Source organism: Pogona vitticeps, chromosome 1, assembly GCF_051106095.1.
Source record: "Pogona vitticeps strain Pit_001003342236 chromosome 1, PviZW2.1, whole genome shotgun sequence".
NCBI classification, from domain to species: Eukaryota; Metazoa; Chordata; class Lepidosauria; order Squamata; family Agamidae; genus Pogona; species Pogona vitticeps.
The window spans coordinates 350,305,476-350,327,791 of NC_135783.1; positions in this window are offsets into that span (position 1 = coordinate 350,305,476).

A 22,316-nucleotide genomic window follows, 5' to 3' on the forward strand; every position below is an offset into this window, starting at 1 on the left:
TGGTGTAACATAACATGGTTTTTTTTCATTATTCTAATAAGTGTACTTACCTCGTATCAGTCGTTGTAGTGGATTAGGAGGAGTGATGGATGGGTATGGAATGATTGACAGAGAGCATGCCTTTTATCTTCCTCCTCAGTCATCAACTTTTTATTTTTATCTTGCTATCCCACCACAATAGTGCCCAAAGCGGCTCACCGCACGTGGAATCACGGTCACTATTCAAAAGTGAAGGAAACAATTAAACGAAACAATTACAAATAACCATCACAGACCCCTGGGTCTTCTGTAGCTCCCTGTTTTAACGGCCAAAAAAGAGAGAGTGAGTTTCTATTCTAAGAAGCCTTCAGAAGTAGCTATTAATCTTTTAAAAAGAAATAGAAGCCCTTCAGAAGTAGCTATTCATCTTTTAAACAGATTATAGGGCCCATTGTATCACTTAACATCAAAATTACCGGTTTTTCAAAACTGATCACATTCCCTGTTTCAAGACTTCTATCTCTGCTTTGAATTTGTTTGTTTGGGGAGGCTGTGCAGCACTTGCACGGGCGCACACTCACTTGTGCGAGAGAGCGAGAGCGCTTGTTTGTGAATGCGCGTGAGCATGGGGGTGCCCCGCTTTCCCCAGCCAATCCGTGGCCCGAAAAAGGTTGGGGACCGCTGGTTTAGAAGGCTGTAAGCCTGAATTTCAGTTACTGTCACATAGAGACAAAGAACTGTTATAAGGGTTGGTGCAAAGAAGTAGAGGAGAACAACAAAAGGGGGAAAACAAGAAGTCTCTTTCAGAAGATCCAAGAAATCAAAGGGAAATTTAAGCTTAGACCAAGAATGCTAAATGACCAACAGGAAAGCACATTATCTGACCAGGAGAAAATAAGGAGAAGGTGGAAAAAGTATACTGAAGACCTATATGGAAGAGATGAAAGGACAGCAGAAATATGGTGAAGAACCTGTAGTTCTAGAAAGTGAAGTGAAAGTTGCTATGAAAGCACTCGGAAGGAATAAATCACCAGCGGTGATGGAATACTGATAGAATTATGTGGGAATTACTGTAACACACTCTACGTGGTATGGGCTGCCTTTGGAAAGCATTTGGAAACTCCAGAGGGTCCAAAATGCAGCAGCTAGATTGCTGGGTACAGGGAACATATTGCTCCTCTGTTAAAGAAGTTCTACTGGCTGCCAATCTGTTTCTGGGCACAATTCAAAGAGATGGTTTTAATCTATAAAGTCTATATAGCTTGGGTCCATCTCCTTCTATGAGCCTGCCCAGGCATCAAGATCATCAGGGAGGCCTTTCTCTTGGTCCCATCTTCAAAGGTGCATCTGATGGGGATACAGGAGAGGGCCTCCCCAGTGGCTGCTCCTTTAGACTCTGGAACTCCCTCCCACTGGAGCCCAGGCTGGTCCCATCTTGGCTGTCCTTCCGCAAGCGGGCAAACATCTTTCACTTCATGCAAGCCTTCCCTTACCGACTGGCTGCCTGAGTGGGGTTCTTAAATAGATTGTTGTGCTCTGTTGTTTTAAATGTGTTCTAGTACTGATTTTATTTACCGTTTTTAATGTAATACTTGTTTAATATTTTCTAAGTATTTCTATACTTGCTGTTTTTAGCTGTCAGATATTGTCTTTTTAATGATGTAAGCCACCTTGGGTCCTTTTAAAGGAGAAAGGTAGGATAAAATAAATCACTCAAATAAATAATTAATTAATTAAACTATTTCAAGCAACAGAAACGGAATCTGTCAAAATGCTAATGAGTATATGTCAGCAAATATGGATGACAAAACAATGGCCCACAGACAGGAAACATTCAATAGCCATTCAAGTCCCCAAGAAAGGGGATGCCAGGAAGTGCAGTAAGCCAGGGGAGCATTGTTTTAATTTTCCATGCACGCAAAGTAATCCAACAAAGGCTTTTACGTTATATGGGGCAAGGAACACCCAATGTTCAAGCTGGATTTCGAAAAGAAAGAGGCACATGAGCTCATATTGCAAATATCTGCTGGCTACTGGAGCACCCTGAAGAGCTTCTGAAGAAGACCAGCCTACGCTTGATAGACTCCAGCAAAGCCTTTGACTCTGTGTAGATCATGGCAAGCTATGGGTCGTTCTGAAAGAAATGGGTGTGCCTTTGCACTTGGTTGTCTTGATCTGTAACTTGTACTGTGGACAAGAAGTTACCATTAGGACAGAATAAATATAGAGGGACAGATGGGTTTCCTATAGGCAAAAGTTTCCTAGTTTCCTATAGGCCTCAAGATCATCTATAGATAGATAGATAGCACTCTATCTATCATCTGTCTGTCTGTCTGTCTGTCTGTCTGTCTGTCTGTCTGTCTGTCTGTCTGTCTGTCTGTCTATCTATCTATCTATCTATCTATCTATCTATCTATCTATCTATCTATCTATCTATCTATCTATCTATCTATCTATCTATCTATCTATCTATCTATCTATCTATCTATCTATCTATCTATCTATCTGGCCAATGATCACTCTGGGTGGTTCACAACTTATAGCAATAGCATAAAAACATAAATCAAATTGTGTGTGTATATGTGTGTGTGCACACACACACATACACACAACTTGGCTCAATCATCAATCCAAATGGAGACTGAAGCCAAGAAATCAGAAGGAAACTGAGACTAGGAAGGGGCGGCAATGAAGGAATTAAAAATGATCGTCGTCACATGTCAGGATGTGTCACTGGAGATCACGGCTGAGATCATCCCCACTCTTGTATTTCCATGCACCACGTATGGGTAGGAGAGCTTGACAGTAAAGAAAGCCGATGGGGGGAAAATAGATTTGTTTGAAATGTGGTGCTGGAGGAGAGAGCTTTGCAGATACCCTGGGCTAGTTTCTAGTAAAAAGAAAAATTAAAGGACCGAAATCAATCCTGGAAGGACAGATCCTGAAGCTGAGGCTCCAAGACTTTGGCCGTCTCATGGGAAGAGAAGACTCCCTGGAAAAGTCCCTGATGTTGGGAAAGTGTGAAGGCAAGAGGAGAAGGGGACGACCGAGGACGAGATGGTTGAACGGTGTCATTGAAACGACCAACATGAATTTGACCAAACTCCGGGAGGCAGTGGAAGACAGGAGGGCCTGGCGTGCTCTTGTCCATGGGGTCACGAAGAGTCAGACACAACTTAACAACTAAACAACAACAACAACAAAAATCCTTGTCAAAATAGTGTTTTTCTTCCATCTCTTTCCCCCAGGATACTGAGGGCAGAAGAGAGGAGGGTTATCCCATGATGTCCTCACAACAACCCTGTGAGGGAGGCGCTCCCCTGCTCTTGCTGTCCTGCGTCCAGCAGGTTGAGTGAAAGCCATTGGAATCAGGAAAGGTGTCCAGGGGCCGGCTCCTTCTTCCACACAGACCTGTTGCCGAGGCTCTAATCCAAAACTCGAAAGGGGAATATCCAAATCTGTGGCCCGCGTCTGGATTTCAGTTTTGAATAATCCCCTTTCTTTATGGGCCAGAGAATCAACTGCTGATGAAACAGCCTTACCTTATGGACCCATTTACGGCAGACGGATGCCTTGCCTTCGACCTGACAGCTTTTTGCAAAGTGCTTTGATTAAAGCTTCCCTTCGTATATTTATTTATTTATTTAGCCAAACAGAGGGCAGACGAAGCGCTCGGTTCTTCATCATCTTACCCCGGCATGCCAGCTGAGGTTACCTATCTCCCGACAGCTACCGAACGGGTGGGTAATTGTACGGCTGGGGGATTTAATTAGACTCCTTCTAAACACTTACATTTTTATCAATTAGTTAACAGGCTAAAGAGAGAATTATTGTTGGAGGGCAGATCGTTTGGAAGCCGCCGTAGCCTTGGCGAGGGCAAGAAGCCAGAGGAAAAAGCAGCGTTAATATCTGTAATTAACCTCATGAGTCCCGGGCTGTTCAATTAGGGTGGACTCCCTCCCCCCCCACCTCCTCTGGCCTCAGCATCCATATGCCTTTTGTCAGATAGGCTTTTAATGTGAAATAATGGTTACAGGAGAATGAGCAAGTGCTCTCTTTAAAAAAAAAAATAATAATACACATGCACGAGGGAGAAGCTCCCACCTCTGCTGGGCTTATTATTAATAAAGAGCCTTTTGGCCGTAGCGTCCGCCCTCCCATCTCAAATGAGTATTCACGGTTTGTTTTGAGAAATTAAGAACAGATATCATGGAATTTTATTTTCAGAAAGATCGTCTGAAGTACAGTTTGGAGAGACTGCTTTCATTGAAAACATTTCCCAGAATTCCCCAGGTGGGTCTTTCTGGGAGGGAGTCATTTGGAGAAGTAACACCTTCCATCTCTGATTTTGAAGCGCCCACTTCTAACGTCTCGTGTCAGACCTGTAGGCGAGACGCCGCATCAACAATGTGATGCTTGCAGGTTTTGAGAGACGCCTCGAAGAGAGATGGCCCTTTGGTCACTGATCAAGCTCATGAACCATAAGAACATATCAGAAGAGCCCTGCGCTGGATCAGGCCAAGGGCCCATCTGGCCCAGGTTCCTATATTTCACTGTGGCCCCACCAGGTGCCTCTGGGAGCACATGAGGCAACGAGATACCCATCTCCTGATCTCCCTCCCTGGCCAGGAGTTCCACTGACTAACAGCATGCTGGGGAAAGAAAGCTTTTATTTGGTCTGTTGTCACTCTCCCAACACTCCACTGGAGTGGATGTCCCCTGGTTCTGGTATTGCGTGAGAAGGAAAAAAGCTTCCCTCTATCCACTTTATCCATCCCCTGCATGATTTTATACATCTCAATCATGTCCCCCCTCAGGGGCCTTTTCTCTAGACTCAAGAGGCCCAAACGCTGTAGCTTTTCCTCCTAAGGGAAGTGCCCCAGCCCAATCATCGTCTGAGTCGCTCTCTTCTGCACCTTTTCCAGTTCCACAATGTCTTTTTTGAGGTGCAGCAACCAGAACTGCACGCAATACTACAGGTGTGGCCTTACCAGCATTTTGTACGATGACATTATAAGGTTGGCTGTTTTATTTTCAATCCCCTTTTTAATTATCCCTAGCATGGAATTGCCCTTCTTCACTGTCGCCGCACACTGGGTTGACCCTTTCATTGAGCTGTCCACCAGCACACCGAGATCTCTTTCCTAATCCGTCACGAGCGGACCCATGAGCTGAGAACTAAAGTTTTTAATTTTTTGCCCCAATGTGCACCAGCTCCCGAATGCCAGTTCAGCACTGGCGGCATCCTTTTGAACCAACACAAAACATGGGTAAAACTGCTTCTTCAAGTAATCCGTTATTGTGCACTGTTGGATCCTCTGTGCCTGTTAGATCACACCAAGCCTGGACTCTGTCGAGAAACAAAAACAGCAGATCTTATTCTGGGCACATCTCAAGTAGACAGGACTCACTGGGAAAGGGAAACATCCTGGGGACAGTTGGAGGCATCAGGAGAAGAGGAAGATGGAATGAGAGATGGATTGGCTTCCTGAAGGAAGCCAGGGCCTTGAGCTTGCAGGAACTGAGCTGGGTTGTCACCATATTTTTCCGTGTATAAGACGCGCCCATGTATAAGACGCCGCCCACGTTTCTGACCCAAAATTAAGAAATCTAAGTGGGGCTTAGCAATGGGGTGCTCGCATTAGATTTAGCCATCAGAACACGTTGTGCAACTGATCCACCTTTTCTCTTTACAACACTCTCTTTTTTTCTGCTATGAAAAAAGAAATGAAAGAAGGTGGCAGGAAAACACAGAAGGGTTAGAAGTCCAGAGAATAGAACTGTTTGATGCTACTGTAACTTTCATGGCTGTCTCTCATGGAATCCTGGGGTTTGTAGTTTGACTTAGAAGTCTCTGCTGTAGTTTGGGGGGAAAGCCCTAGAGCAGGCTTGTCCAAACTGCGGCCCAAGGGCCGCATGCGGCCCAGGTCAGCTCGTAATGCAGCCCAGTGCAATTTTTTATTTTTAAAGAAATTCCAAAGTTTCAAGTTACACTGCCAGCACTTGTGGTCAGAATGTGGCCGGGGCATGTCACAACAGTAGAGGGGGAGAGAGGGAAGGAAGGAGTGGGAGGGGAGGGGACAGAGGGGCTGCATGACTGCATTGCGCCATCCCCGTCAATAGGTGGACCCCCTCCCGGCCCCATAAAGCCGCCAGAGTCGAAGCTGGCAGCCTCTGCTGTCTGAGATCGCAGCTGCCGGTAAGCGCGCTTGGAGTGGGGCTGTGGAGGACGGCTAGGGACGCCCCCCCATGCGGCCCAAACCAAATTTATGTGTGGCCCAGGGAAGGTGAAAGGTTGGACACCCCTGCCCTAGAACTCTTTAGTAGAGAATTCTAAGTATCTCAACCAACTACCCATCCCAGGATTGCATGGAATCAAGCCATGGCCACTGAAGTAGTATCATGTAAAATAAATTCCTGAAGTCTCAGCCTTACTAGTTTGTGCCATGAGGATGCGTCTGCATGTTGGGAAGAGAGAAGGAGAAAGTAAGGGAATTATAGGAAGTCACACTTAGAATGCAATGCAAAGCAAAGCAATGCACTGCACAGCAAAGCAAAGCAATGCAATGCAATCCACAGCAAAGCAAAGTAATGCAAAGCAATGCAATGCAGTGCACAGCAAAGCAAAGCAATGCAATTCACAGCAAAACAAAGAAAAGCACAGCACTGCGAAGCAAAGCAAAGTAATGCAAAGAAAAGAAAAGAAATGCACTGCACTGCACAGCAAAGCAAAACAAAACAATGTAATGCATAGCAAAGCAAAGCAATTCACAGCAGTGCACAGCGAAGCAACAAAATGCCCTGACTGACCAATTGTATTTCTAGATTTGGCCATTTTAGGCTACTTCCCCACCACAACCTGTTTTAGGCAAGAAAAACTCTTAACTGGGAGAGGCTGGTCACTCAAAAATGGGGTTGAACTTCATGATCTTAACAATAAATAAATAGATTTTAGAACTGCAGAGCTGGAAGGGACCCTGTGGATCATCAAGTCCAGCCTCTGTCAGGGAATCGAACTCTCAGCTTCTGGCTCTGAGATCAGAGACCTCAACCACTGAGCTATTCCAGTTGTTCTGGTCGTTGTGGGTTTTTCGGGCTCTTTGGCCGTGTTCTGAAGGTTGTTCTTCCTAACATTTCACCAGTCTCTGTAGCCAGCATCTTTAGAGGACAGCTTTTTTCCACAGACGCATGGGATACAGTATTTGAGCAGCTAAACTGACAGCAGGTTTGGGATAGATTCATAAATTCCTATCTGTAACTACAGGGCTAAACAGGAACCGGGGGTTTTTGACACTCTTAATAAGCTCATTTTCTCTACAGTCTTTGTATAACCAAAAAGCTGCTTTAAAAGCTCTGGTTTCTGTTCAGGCCCTTCTTCCTTGACAGCACAGCTGACCACTTCAACACTTCAAAGACAGAAAGCCTAACAGTTGTGTATTGGCCTACAGAAGTTTTGCATTAGCTAATTCATCTACCGACTGTAGGGATATTTAATTAAACAACATTCTGAAAGTTCAGTGCCTGTATTAATTAGGCAATTGCCATCTTTTGGGTCCACTCCATGTCCACCCCAACAATCACATACCATTTGTGTATTAACCCATGACCTAAACACTATATTCCATGTAAGACAAAGAAGACAAAGACTTAAATTATTGTGTAAAAATATGTGGAATGTCATAGCTTCTTTGCAAATAATGTCTTTCCGGTGTCTAGCTATGAGAAAGAACTGTTGGCTACCGGGAAGCCAAGACTGCAAGTGTTGTCTAATTTTTGAAATAGGAGGTATAAGCTTGCAGCTGGCAAAGACAATGGTTTGGTTCGGCTGTGATATATACTGCGATGCAAAGCCAAGGGTAGGAAACTGTTGGTTCTCCATATATTTTAGACTTCAGTTCCCAGAATCCTCAGCTCTCGTGAACAAAGGGGGGATAGTTTTATTGAGCGAATGATTTAATATATGTTTAACCCACCTTTCTCCTTAAAAAGGATGCAAGGCGGTTTACACCACCCAAAGACAATAATTAAGGCTGAAAACGGAAAATAGACAAACATTAGAAAAGGTCAAAGATCACAGTACAGTGCAATAAACAACATCAACAACAATAAAACCTCATCGACAGCAGTGAGGCTCAACACTCTGTCCGACAACCCCACTCAGGCAGCCAATCAGTGAGGGGAAATTTGTCTGAAGAGAAAGGTCTTGGCCGGCTTGCGGAAGGACAGCAAAGACGGGGCCAGGCTGGCCTCCAGTGGGAGGGAGTTCCAGCGTCTGGGAGCAGCCACAGAGAAGGCCCTCTTCCGTGTCCCCGTCAGATACATCTTTGAAGGTGGTGGGGCAGAAAGAACAGCCCCTCCTGACGATCTTAACACCCTCGCAGCTCATGAAGGGAGATGCTCTTTTTGAGATAATTGGACCCAGACCCCTTATAGATAAGAGTGAGGCAAGCTCAAAACATTCTCATCCCTGTCCAGCAGCAAATAAGTTGCCCAGAAAATGTTAAAGTGGGTAAACTCTACAAAAATGAACCGGTCTGATTTCTGATCTGAAGAGACAGCTCTTCTGTACGTGTCGGGTTGAGCAGAACGAGATTCTCAACGGCCAGGATGGTATAGACCTCCTCGGAACCCTAATCCGAGCTCTTTGAAAGAAGAGCCGGCGGTATAACAACATCACACACTTGATACTCTATAAATAGATTGTCATGAATAGACCACCTCTGTCTCCTCTTTTCCCATCCCCAAACACTTTTCTCCACTTTCAAATGTAGAAAACTTAACCAGATTTGTTCAGCTTTCTTTTCCTTTCTGTTCCCCCCCCCCTCAGTCGGGGGGGGGAAAAAAACCCAATACCAAAAAACACAACACAAAAGCCAAAGAAGGCAAAGGCATAAATTGTTGTGTAAAAATATGCGGAATATAATAGCCCCTTGCAAAGTGTGTTTTTCCAGCGTCTGGCTGTTAGAAAGAACTGTTGACTACCGGGAAGCCGAGGCCAAATTTGAGAGCAAGCGAAGAACACAATAGGGCGATGATTGTTAGATGGAATGGTTGAGCTTTTTAATGGAAGGAACTTCACAGTCATTTTTTTTTCTGATGTGATTTTATAATTGTAATAATAAAAAATAAGGATAATCATAGTGATGCTAATAATAATAATCCAGCCAACGTTTTTTTTTTAAAAAGGGGGGGAAAGAAAGGAAGAAACTCCTTCCTTCCTGGCTCGTTTAATTTAACGCCGTGACCAGTCTCGCTAAAGATGAGGAGAGGAGGAAAAAAAAAGCAGCTGGGAACAGCAAAAGCTTTTTCTTCCGTAATTGCAAAGACGTGTCTGAGCTTTAAAAAAAAAATAAAATTATTATTATTCCGGAGTGGGGTCAGCAATTAATATCCATGCGCGCTCTTGCTGACGTGATGCTCTGGGTTCGCGTGCTCTATAAAAGGCTCCCTTTGTCTCCTTGATAATGAGGCAGACAGTTCATGCTGTACAACGTCCAAGTTGCAGACAGGTGGGAACGAGGAGGTGGCATCTGTCTAAATATTGAATGCCACGCTTCCCCCCATCTGCTGTGATAACAGTGCGAGGCTGTTTGGCTTCAGTTTATCCCATTCTGCATGCAGCTAGCCGGCCATATGCCCTATAGGCTTCCTCATGCCACCGGAGCGACAGGGCTCCTCCCGAGGCGGACGCAGCCCAGGGAGCTGGTAACCGATTGAGTACCGGGGAGGGGTGGGATGGGGAGGGGGGTCAGAGGTCAGGCACGTGCTGGAATCAGCAGGTGACAGTCAATACAGCTAACTGAGATGCGCTGAAAAGGACCTATCGCGCGCGGAGGCCTTCAAAGTCAATTGACCGAAGGAAACCGGCTGCCAATCAAATTTCGCGACCGGCGCATTGGCGCATACCTTCCAGGCTAGTCAAATAAGAAGATTTAGAGCACATGGCAGGGTTTCCTTTTATAATCCTGACTTAGCCCAGCATGGCTTAGTGATAGTTTGTGTTGACAGATGATGGGTACCGGCCAGCTGGGGTGGATCGTAGGCACACTTGTACTGTAAAATTAAAATTAAATTAGTGCCACACTTAGGCACATGAGTTGGGCAGCAGTTAGGCAGTCTGTTCGGGAGTCATCTTCGGTGTCAATAAGGATTGAAACAGATGCAGTTTTGGGAGGGGCGGGCAAAGTGAAGGGTCAGTCATTTGGGGACTCTCCTTGCTCTCTCACCCCACTTTCTATTCTTCCATAAAGACAGAAATTCGAGATACTCAACTTTTCAACCCAGTCTTTTTTTCTCAGTTCCGCCCAAGTTTCTCTGTGTACCCAATATTCTTTCCTTTGTCCGTCTACCCATTTGATTTATTATCTTGTCCTTTCTTCGGAGAGCTGAGCTCAAATTAAGACTCTTTTAAAATGACAAGTTGCAGATATTCGATTAACAGGTTTACAAATGTCTATAATTCGCAATACAAGTGGAAAAAAAATATACAGTCGTCCAAAATAACAAAATGGCCGGCATCCTGTTGCATAGCTCCGTCTGCACAATAGGATTGATGTCATCAGTCAAGACAGATTTCCAGTAGATAACAAGTTCCTTTTTGATTCCAAAATGCATACAACTTCATATCTCTGTGGAAAAACAAGGTAAAGCAAGGTAAAGAAGCAGCCGTCCAAACTTCCAGTGTTGGGTTTGTGAATGTTCCTCCCACTCTCCCCGTCTTTTATTTTCTAAGTCAGATATGTAGGACAGAAAAGCTAAGATTCATCCTGATCATTATGATATGCTTTCACTTTGTATATTTCCTGACCAAAAATAGGGCACAGACACTTGGTTGTTTTTGACATTTGGACCACATCACTTTCAAAGTAAAAAACAAAACACTTTTTCTCCCCTGGCCTGTGCAGCAGTATATTATTTATGTTCCAAAGGCAGGATCCAGTGTTTTGAAGAAGGTTTGAAAACAAAGGAAAAATCGAAACGTGCAAGACAAAAGGGTAGATTTAGCTGCCAATCCTGTGTCTCTTTAATCTGTTAATCTTGTTACCCAGTCCTGTGTTTGTGGGTTGGGGGAAAAGCAATCAATCTTAGCCTAGATAGGAAGGCCTGGATCCAGGGTTGTCTACGAGCAAGGATAAAACATCCTCCATTTTTGGTGACCTGTCTACTCTGCCTTGATCAGTAGCATCCCTAGAAGATCAGCAGGATGGGGCTGGAGGGCATGATCCTGCGGCCCTCCTTTCCACAGCCATCTCCCAGGATCAGAAGTCCAAGAAAATATACAGAGGTCAAGCCAAGGAGCATGATCCTGCACACCCCAACATATTCAGATCATCGGGAGAGGCCTTTCTCAGTGTCCCATCATCCTCGCAGGTGCATTTGGTGGTGACACAGGAGAGGGCCTTCCCTGTGGCTGCCCCCAGCCTCTGGAACTCCCTCCCACTGGAAGCCAGCCTGGCCCCTTCTTTGCTGTCCTTCTGCAAGCCGGCAAAGCCCCTTTCTCTTCAGACAAACTTTCCCTGAATGACGAGTTCCCTGAGTAGGATATTTAAATGGATGATTGTACATTCCTGCTTTGAATGTGTTTTGGTCTTGCATGTGTTGATCGTTTGTGTGTGTGTGGCATTTGTTGGATCCTTCTTAGTATTTGCACACTTACTGTTTTTAGCTTTAAATACTGTCTTTTAATGATGTAAGCCACCTCAGGTCCTTTCTAAGGAGCAAAGGTGGGATAAAAACAAGAAAATAAACAAACATTCTCTCTGTGAGGCACCCTGTAAGCACACAAACTAGCGAGGACCTCCACTGGTCTCATTCTTGGCACTGACATTAAAGACGTGTCTGAATAGCTCACAGAGTGCCAGGTGGCAAAGCTACCCTTTTTAATGTCTCACTCCCAGATCACAATAAAGTGAGGTATTATAGGAGAGATATGGATGCAGTGACAGATTTTACCTTCTTGGGCTTCATGATCACCGCAGATGGTGACAGCAGTCACGAAATCAAAAGACGCCTGTTTCTTGGGAGGCAAGTGATGACAAACCTAGACAAGATCTTAAAAAGCAGAGACATCATCTTGCCGACAAAGGTCCACATCGTCAAAACTACGGTTTTTCCAGTAACGATGTATGGAAGTGAGGGCTGGACCCTAAAGAAGGCGGACTGTCAAAGAATTGATGCTTTTGAATGGCGGTGCTGGAGGAGACCCTTGAGAGTCCCCTGGACTGCATGGAGAACAAACTTATCCATTTTGAAGGAAATCAACCCTGAGTGCTCACTGGAAGGACAGATTCTGAAGCTGAGGCTCCAATACTTTGGCCATCTCATGAGAAGAGAAGACTCCTTGGAAAAAACCTTGATGTTGGGAAAGTGTGAAGGCAAGAGGAGAAGGGGACGACAGAGGATGAGATGGATGGACAGTGTCATCAAAGCGACCAACATGAATTTGACCAAACTCCGGGAGGCAGTGGAAGACAAGAGGGCCTGGCGTGCTCTGGTCCATGGGGTCACAAAGAGTCAGACACAACTTAACAACTAAACAACAATTATGGGAAAGGGGCATAGCAGGTTTCTTGTTCCAGTCATCCAGTTCTAATCAGAAAGGTTTTCCTGCCCACCACTGGGGTCTCTAATCCTGCAGCACCCCACTCTAAAAGGCTCCCTGCCCCAAATTCTTCAGTGCCCTGGAAAAATTAGAGATGCTGACTGCTGTTCTAGGTTGGGAATGGTTAGATCACACTTTGGGAAAATGACCCCTTTTCTGGACCAAAACTGTCACAAGGCAGTATGTTGTGTGGGGGGGGAATAATTTAAGATATGGAGATGAAACCCTCTTATTGACAGAAAGCAGCAATGATTTGAAATGACCTTTAGGGAAAGTGGAAGATGAAAGTGGCAAAGCAGGGCTGCAGTTGAACATCAAGAAAACCAGAATCATGACCACAGAGGAAATACACAGCTTTGGCATTGGCAATGAAGAAATTGAAGTGGTTAGAGATTTTGTATACCTTGGTTCAGTCATCAATCCAAAGGGAGACAACAAGAAGTCAGAAGAAGACTGAGATTCGAAAGGGCAGTAGTTAAGGAATTAGGAAAAATAATAAAGTGTAAAGATATGTCATTAGAGACCAAGATCATCCACACTGGCTATTGTAGGTTTTTCAGGCTATCTAGCCATGTTCTTGAGGTTTTTCTTCCTAATGTTTCACCAGTCTCTGAGGCTGGCATCTTCAGACGACAGGAGTCAGAATTCTGTCTGTGCTCTGGTGCAGTTTTGTGGGATAGTTGAGTATTTATAGCTGTGGAATCAGCTTTTTGTCCTTTTCAGGAGATTGGGGGATTATGGTGATTAGCGTGTTTTTTGTTGTGGTTGTATTGTGATAAGGGGAAGAGATGATCTGTCACTGTGATTGATGGGTGTCGTTAGCTGGTCTTTTGTGTGCAGTGATCACTGGTCCTTGTGGCTGGTAGAGTTTGTTGACCTTTTGCAGGCTGTGCTTTTCAGTGCTGGGAGCCAGGCTTTGTTGAGTTTTAAGTTTTCTTCTTTTTTGTTGAAGCTCTGCTGGTGTTTGTGGATTTCAATGGCTTCCCTGTGAAGTCTAACATAATGATTGCTGGTGTTGTCCAGTACTTCTGTGTTTTGAAATAGAATTTCATGTCCATTTTGTTTCAGGGCATGTTCAGCTACTGCCAATTTTTCCAGTTGTTTTAGTCTGCAGTGTCTTTCGTGTTCTTTGATTCCGGTGTAGATGTTGTGTTTTGTTTTGTTAACACAGAAAAGGGACTATCACATTATAAATTACTTCCATTAGCAGGTCTTACCCAAAGCAACAACTGTAGGCCAGGTGGACTTTGCTCTCGCAGGCCTGCTAAGAGATGTTTACAGAGTACAGAGTTCAAAGTCTGTCAAAGGTGGCAAATGTTTTAGATCTATAAGATATTACAGGATGCTCAGTTATGCATATTGATTGTTCAATATATTGTGCATCAACAAGACTTGATCTCTGTAGAGGCCCCTTGAGTGGCACTAGAACCACAGTCATTGCTGATGTTTATGCTAGGCTTCATCTTCCCCATGGCCTTACCTACAGCACTAATGGCTGGACTTCTCTTTGCAACCTCGCATGCTGTCCATGGTTTGAGTGACTGGCAGGGACTTTTCTGGGCTCATGTTGCCGTCTCTCTCTCCAACAATCACCAATAGTTCCTTCCAGCTTTTAAATTCAAAGAGAGGAGACCCACCTCTCTGCTGCCTGTTCTTTTCCCCTCTCTTTCCTGGCTTGGTGTCTGTAGTTTGTTTGCTGTTGATCTGCTCACTTGGTTACTAAGTATAAATTCAGTAAAGAAAGCAGACTAGACAAGGACAAAGTTGGAAGGGGCCTATAAGGCCATTGAGTCCAGCCCCCTGCTCAATGCAAGTATACAGATCAAAGGACATCTGCCAGGTGGTTGTCCAAATTTCCCTTGAAAGCCTCCAGTGTTGGAGCACTCACTACCTCTCGAGGTCATTGGTTCCATTGCTGTACTGCTCTAACAGTTAGGAAGATTTTCCTAATGTTCAGCCAAGCCTGCACAAGTGTGTAATATCCAAATGTAAATAAAGAAAAGTTTTTATTCTTTCTACTGTAAATGTTTCGGAATGAGTTACTGAGACTGTAAGTGCTAGTAGATGAGATCTCTGTGGACCTCTGAAATTCTACAGCATTGGAAAAAGGAATTTTACCAGAAATTCAAAATCCTGCAACAGGTTTGAAAGTTATTTTGCCCACTAAAATCAAAGCTTCTTTTTCCTCTAACCCCTTTGAGCCCAAGATTTGACAGGAAACATCACGAAATGCAGCAATCCCCTGAGACTTGAGCCCTTACCTTAAGTCTTGGAAACTCTATTTAAAAGTCATTGTTTAGAACTCTGGTTCTCTATCAAGTTGCAATGTTTGGGTTGAACATCCAGCCACAGATGTTAATGTTTATTAACCAGCAACGCCCCTTTGAACCCCGGGCACTCACTGAACATGTTCAAAAGTAAAGGCACTGCGTCCACACAGAAACAATGCACAAGCTATAACAACACTGAAACACAGAGAGATGAAGCGGGAAGAGCATCTTGTATCCCCCAGCCTAGGGAGTCTTTCCTTCGGTCTTATTACGATCAAAGGGACCGGATGCAGTTTAAACAGCATGAAATAATCATTAGGTTTACAACACAAAATGATTTTTTTTAAAACACACACACGCGCACACACAAACAAAACAACAACAGCACAGAAACCACCAAGCACGAACGTACAGCTGCCTGATTGTCTGCGTATGAGGAACACATGCAAAATAATTTTATGATGCGCAGCCAAGCAAAGCTGGTGGTAGGGAAATTAGGGTTAAGAATCTCACCTCCCTCCTTGTTCCTCTTTGAAGATCTTTTCCTGCTAGGGGAGAAGGTAATGAAGCTATTTTACCTCCCTGCCCACAATGGGGAAGGCACGCAGCCAAAATAATAATAATATTTGTTGAAAACACACACACACACTTTCCAGTAAAGTGTGGCTCTGTTCAACTGTAGTGACAATAAATGAAAGGCAGTGGGGGGCTAGTTGTTCGGAAACGCGCTGCTCTAATAAGGCAATCCCTCAGTGCAATCTTACGTATATTCTTCCCATACAGGGTAGCGCAAATCTATACCAGCTAAGATTTCCTGCAAATCTTTAAAAAAGTTTCTTTTGCCAAGGAAGAAAAGCATCTAATCTCTTTTGGATTCCAGTTAAGCTCTCAGACTCATGTAGCAAAACAGGAAAAGGCACTGGAAGCGGCGATATCGGAAACATGGATCAAGACTAACTTACTCGCACTATGACTAACTCTCATTTTTATTCTCGTCCTGGGTTCAAATCTCCCGACCCACCTCACAGGGTGGTTGTGAGGATAAGTGGCTAGTGGTAAGCGATGAGACAGCCAAGCATCTCAGCTTCTGCTGTTTGGAGAAAAGATGGAAGATGAGTGTAAGAGCTGCCGAGACAGAGGTTGAGAGTTCAATTCCTGCCTTGAGAGGAAGCTGGACTTGATGGTCCAGAGGGACCCTTTCAATGCTCGGCTGTTCCAAGATTATTATTCATGTGTGTTTATTTCCTTCCAGCCTTTCAGTTCCTGAGGCAACTAAAGCAAACTAGCAAAATTAAAAGAGGTGCAACACAAATGAACAACGACAACACCAAAGTGGGATAACATCTATGGAGGCAGGATGCCTGGATAGCGAAGAACTGCATTCTGAAGTCCTGGAACCTGCATGGCCGTTGGTAGGCTTCTGAGATGGGGGATGTCAAAGGAGAAAACCTTGAGAACAGCCAAGATCAAATTTGCTCTACTGTGTCTTCTTAGGACATGAGCTGCTTTCCGTGGATATGAGGGTCAGGTAGAACATTCCACCAGTTATACCCACTAGGAACTGCTGCTGGATGCATTCCAGAAAAGTCCTGCCAGTCCTGCTGTAAAGCAGTTGAAATGCTGCTTTCATCTGTCAGCTGGAGGTGAGAATAAACAGCGGTTCCATACGGCACTTAGCGGTCCGTAGGCTACTGCTTAGTGACACCGGAGGAAGGGAAATGGCCTAACTCACAGTGGCTAATTGAGGCATCTCTGCTTGGAGTCTTCATTGCACACCAGTCTAGTGACTTGACGTGTGACCAAGAATCAAAGCAGGGACTCATTAGTTAGCAGAAATTGGCTGCTGTGAGCTAGGCCATTTCCATTCTGCTGGCATAATGACCCAATGGGATTTTTGCTATTATAGTTTGTATATAGTAGTATAGTTCGTATAGCTCGTATATATCCTAGAAGAATCTGTGAACCCAGTATCAAGATCCTACTCTGGTTACTTGGATAGGAGGCTCATTCTGCAATGATCTTTTTTTTTTTTTAATCATACTGGTTGCAAATACAAAGTAGTAATTAGACCTTTGTTCTGCTATGTGGAACAGGAAATAACTACAGAAGACCTTAGCCACAGATGGAACAGGAAGCAACTAATTTAAGAAATACAAGCACCCCTCACTTAACGAACAAGTTCCGTTCCTACGACCAGATTGTTAAGTGAATGGGTCGATAAGGGAGGAGCAATGGGGGAGTAATAAGTCAAGTGCCATTGAGAACGGGGGTGGCGAAGACGCACATCTGAGCGGTTGTTAAACAGGTCAGCAGTGAAGTGCGAAATGGCTGTACAGGTTGAAAAGCAGATATTAAGAAAGGAGTGAGGAGAGGGGTTGCTCCCAGTAGGTCCAAAAGCACCTTAGCAGGCTATTGTAGATGGACTGGTGCTACGGTTGCAATCAATCAATCAATCAATCAATCAATCAATTGGTCAGTCGGATGGTAGGTATGGATCAAATCTGGGTGGAGATGACAATACAGAGGACACTGGAATGCAACAACCAGGCAGGCACAGCATCTGAATTATCTGTAAAACATGAGTGAAGGATGTCTGTTTTGCAGAAAACAGCTGTACTCAGGGTCGAGAGCTGGATGATTGATGGGCACCCTTCCGAAAACAGAAACTGATTCAGGGCTGGTTTTATCAGTGTTGCCCTTTGGGTTGGGAATTGTTCGCCTCCCTTGCAGAGGAAATAGTGGTTATGTAAGTGCATTTATCTGGATCTGTGTCCAGCAATGAGAAAAACAAGTGTGTGTGTGTGTGTGTGTGTGTGTGTGTGTGAGAGAGAGAGAGAGAGAGAGAGAGAGAGAGAGAGAGAGAGAGAGAGAGATTTGAGGCGGGTGGCTTATTCTCTGTGCATGACCTCTCCCGTGGATGCAGCAGATGTGAGACGCTGCGAGCAGTTACGTAAAACGGAAAAGGAACTTAATGAAATGGCTCCGAATGTGGCAGTAATTCATGAAAAGATTAATTACCAGGAGTAAAGGCAAAACAATGCCAGCATTTCATAGGATTGATGCGAGGACCCACAAATCTCACTGTGTAACTAGGGCTGGACAAGACCGCCTTAATCTGAAGGTCTAGGGCTGTTGTTTTTTTGCTACAGAAACAACAGGATTCAGCCAATGATACAAGGTGGATTATGGGATGATTTCTGGGGCAGGGGGGAATATTGTTGTTGTTGTTTAGTCGTTTAGTCGTGTCCGACTCTTCATGACCCCATGGACCAGAGCACGCCAGGCCCTCTTGTCTTCCACTGCCTCCTGGAGTTGGGTCAAATTCATGTTGGTTGCTTCAATGACACTGTCCGACCATCTCATCCTCGGTCGTCCCCTTCTCCTCTTGCCTTCACACTTTCCCAGCATCAAGGTATTTTCCAGGGAGTCTTCTCTTCTCATGAGAGGCCAAAGTCTTGGAGCCTCAGCTTCAGGATTTGTCCTTCCAGTGAGCACTCAGGGTTGATTTTCTTCAAAATGGATAGGTTTGTTATGGATATCACAATTTGCTCCCCCAAATCCTCCCCAGCCCATTTTTATGATATATGATCGCAAAATGTTCTCAGAGCATCCTGGCATTTCTCAAACACGTGCTCTGTCTTTATCCGGCATCGAATTAGATTTGAATCATCGGTACGTTTTGGTAATTTAGAAAATGTCACTCAGGAGCAGGTGAAGTTGGACATTTGCTTGTATTTTTGCAGTGTGCAAATTTCTATATTGTGGAGTCGTAAAGAAACAATTGTATTTGGAACTTCTTGCCGAAATCCAAGTGGCAAAATCTGAAATTCGGTACCTGACGAATATTGGCAAATATTTGCTTCAAGTCTGCTGAGACTGAATGCCTCAGAACGTCAGCACTGGTGCCATTTTCGCTCATATCCTCTAATGCAGCAGGGGATGGTTCACATTTTATTCCAGGTCGTTTACAATTTAGTTAAGCAGTCTTCACATTGCCCGCACCCCAATGAGCTGCTTACTCAGTTTACCAACCTCAGCAGTATGGAAGGCTGAGTCAACTCTGAACCAACTAACTGAACCCATCAGAATCAAACTCAGGTCACAAGCAGAGTCTTGGTTGCAGTCCTGCAGTTTAACCGTGGCTCCACAAGGCTCTTAGAGGCTCACAGAGGCCAGGGTCTTATGCAGTATTCTAGGGTTACCTCCATAGGACTTCCAGAATAATGGCCAGAATCCTACTTGTGTTTATGTCAGGTTTTCGGAACTTTGCTGTTGCTAATTGCAGCTAACTGATGAGCTACCAGGGATCAGGGAGGTTGTACAATCAGGTGCATGACTTTTAAGCAACCAAGACACTGTCTGACCTTTAATCGATTACAATTCTATGTTGCAAATTATAAAAACAAGGTGAATACCAACTGGACGGCAATCAATCGCTGAAATTCTGTTAGTGTATGGGTAAGGTTTGCATAACTTGCCCAGAGCTAATTGTGACTAATCAATGAGGTGATGGGTACATCTCTGTTGTATCCTCATAGGCACACAACTGGGATGTGCCATGGCACCTTATCAATAAGCCACAATTAGCTGCAGAAAGTTGTGCAAATATGATGTGAACAGAAGTAGGATTCTGGTGAGTGTATATTACTCTAAAAGTTGTGCAAAAATCACAAGTAGCGTTACATTTTGTTTGATTTTAAGTTGTCGTGTTGCACTGCTGATTTTGCCTTTCCGCAATGATGGCTGTCCAGAGCTTGGAAACGGTACTTTTTGGGGGCCATAACTTTTAGAATCCCACAGTGCTAGTCATTGACCATGTTTGGGGAGATGTTCTGGGGCCTGAAGTCTGAAAAAGCTCTAGTTGCAAAGTTCTGCTGGAAGATTCTCTTGGCCTCAAGAAAGATGGGAATGACACACCACGTGTAGTGCTGTTCTTCCACCATGGGAGAAAGCAATGCAGCAATCAGCTCTCTGAAGCAGAGTGAGTACACTTGGGATGGTGAGAGGGATCAACTTATTTACTGTCCCCAGTATGCCACTGCCGAAAGCAATGATCGAGTTTGGGAAATGGCAGGGCCAGCCCTAATAAATGCAGAACTGAAACTTTATTTTATTGAGAATCTCTCTCTCTCTCTCTCTCTCTCTCTCTCTCTCTCTCTCTCTCTCTCTCTCTCTCTCTCTCTCTCTCTCTCTCACACACACACACACACACACACACACACACACACACACACACACACACACACACACACTTACTTTTGGTCCTGTCTTGCCTTACAAGGAGCTTGAACAACACTGGGTCCAGGGAAGAGAACCCTGGAGAACCTTATTCCTCATCCATCCATCCATCCATCCATCCATCCATCCATCCATTTGTCTGTTTGTCTCTCCCTCTCTCCCTCCTTCTCTCTCTCCTCTCCTGTCCATCCATCCATCCATCCATCCATCCATCCATCCATCCATCCATCCATCCATCCATCCATCCATCCATCCATCCATCCATCCATCCATTTGTCTGTTTGTCTCTCCCTCTCTCCCTCCTTCTCTCTCTCCTCTCCTGTCCATCCATCCATCCATCCATCCATCCATCCATCCATCCATCCATCCATCCATCCATCCATCCATCCATCCATCCATCCATCCATCCATCCATCCATCCATCCATCCATTTGTCTGTTTGTCTCTCCCTCTCTCCCTCCTTCTCTCTCTCCTCTCCTGTCCATCCATCCATCCATCCATCCATCCATCCATCCATCCATCCATCCATCCATCCATCCATCCATCCATCCATCCATCCATCCATCCATCCATCCAGTTTTTATACCACACCATCCAGTGACCTTGCCGCTACTCTGGGCAGTTTCCAGCAATGAAATAAACAGACAAAGAAGAGCCAACTCCCACCCAAACCAAAAATATAAAATAAGATATATCTCTATAACAAAGCAACAGATCTCAAAATCAAAATGGCGGCGACGGACAAGATAAAGGATACAGGCTATAATCATCAAATTCAAACTAAATAACCAACAATAATTAAGGGAGGATATCATGAAATGCCTCCCTAAAAAGGAAAGCTTTTGTGGGAAGTAGATCTTAGGGAGAAACAGATCTACTAAAATGATCTTAGTAGATCATTTCTTCCCAGATTAAAGACAACCCATTCTTAAGTACCCTCAGAGGACCATCTCAGTACCAAGGAGACTTCATTTTGCTTTTCTAGGTCTAAAGAAATGCTTCTTATTGAAGTGTGAATCATTTAATCATTTGTAGGCATGCAGGCCAAGCGTGGTTCCTTGTGTGGATAAAATCATCAAGCAAATTCATACAGGATCTTTTTCTTTAGCTGGGTCATGATTTTCCAACTCAGCTCTAGAGAGGGGGGGGGAAGGTCCTTTTCCGATTGCTAGAGCAGCCGCTGGAGGGCAAAAGCCACAACTCTTTCTTATTTCAAAGTTAGAAATAACCTTTGTGCATTTCTCCATTTCCCCGGTCTCCCTTTATGAATGACGGCAATGACAGTCAAAAGCTTGGCGTGAAACCACAAATTACCCTTGGCAGGGAAAAGTGAATTGAGCTTTAACTTTGCAGTGGGATTAGATAAACAAGTTTGATGACAGCCGGGTGCTGTTTGGGCCTTTGCTTGTCAGAAAGTTGTACGGAGTCTGCGTGCCGTGGCTGTAAGGATAAGCCCCTCAAAGACAGCAGGATTATTCTTGTAATAACACTAGTAATAATTTTTAGACTTGTGCGGGGATACGTCCAGTGGTAGGGCATCGGTTAAGACTCTCCAAATGTCCTTTCTTGATGCCTTGATGGCTCCATTCTATAAAATCTTAGGATTTACCGTTTCGTGATGGACTTAGAACAATCTCTCAGTAGTGTAGGGGAGGATGTTAGCGGAGAGAGATTTAAGGACCTCAGCAAACTGCAAATCCCAGGATACCTTTGGGGCCCAAGCAACAAGTTCTAGTTCCAGTTTTAACTGTCAGTCAAAGCGCCATCAAGGTGACATAACTTTGTACTGTAGACACTTGCAAAACCTTTAAAGCAGTCATGTTTTCCCAGTGGAAGGCATATGATGAATTCGGGAAAGGCAAACTTTGCTATCGATGTTCATTTAGAAAATGGTGGGAAATTGTACGGCTGTCTTTGTCTGTAGCTTATTATGTTACCTGATGACACAGAGTAAGGCACCTACTCCTATTCTTCCGTCATCTTTCTTTATTCAAAACGCATTGGCAAAGCAGCCACCATATTCTCTAAACTCACGAAGAGAGCATGGCTTAATAAGAAGTTGACAGCATAGACCAAGATCCAGGTTTATAGAGCCTGTGTCCTGAGCACACTCCTGTACTGCAGTGAGTCCTGGACCCTTTGTGCACAGCAGGAGAGGAAGCTGAGCACCTTCCATATGCGTTGTCTCCGATGCATTTTTGGTATCACCTGGCAGGACAAATAGAGTA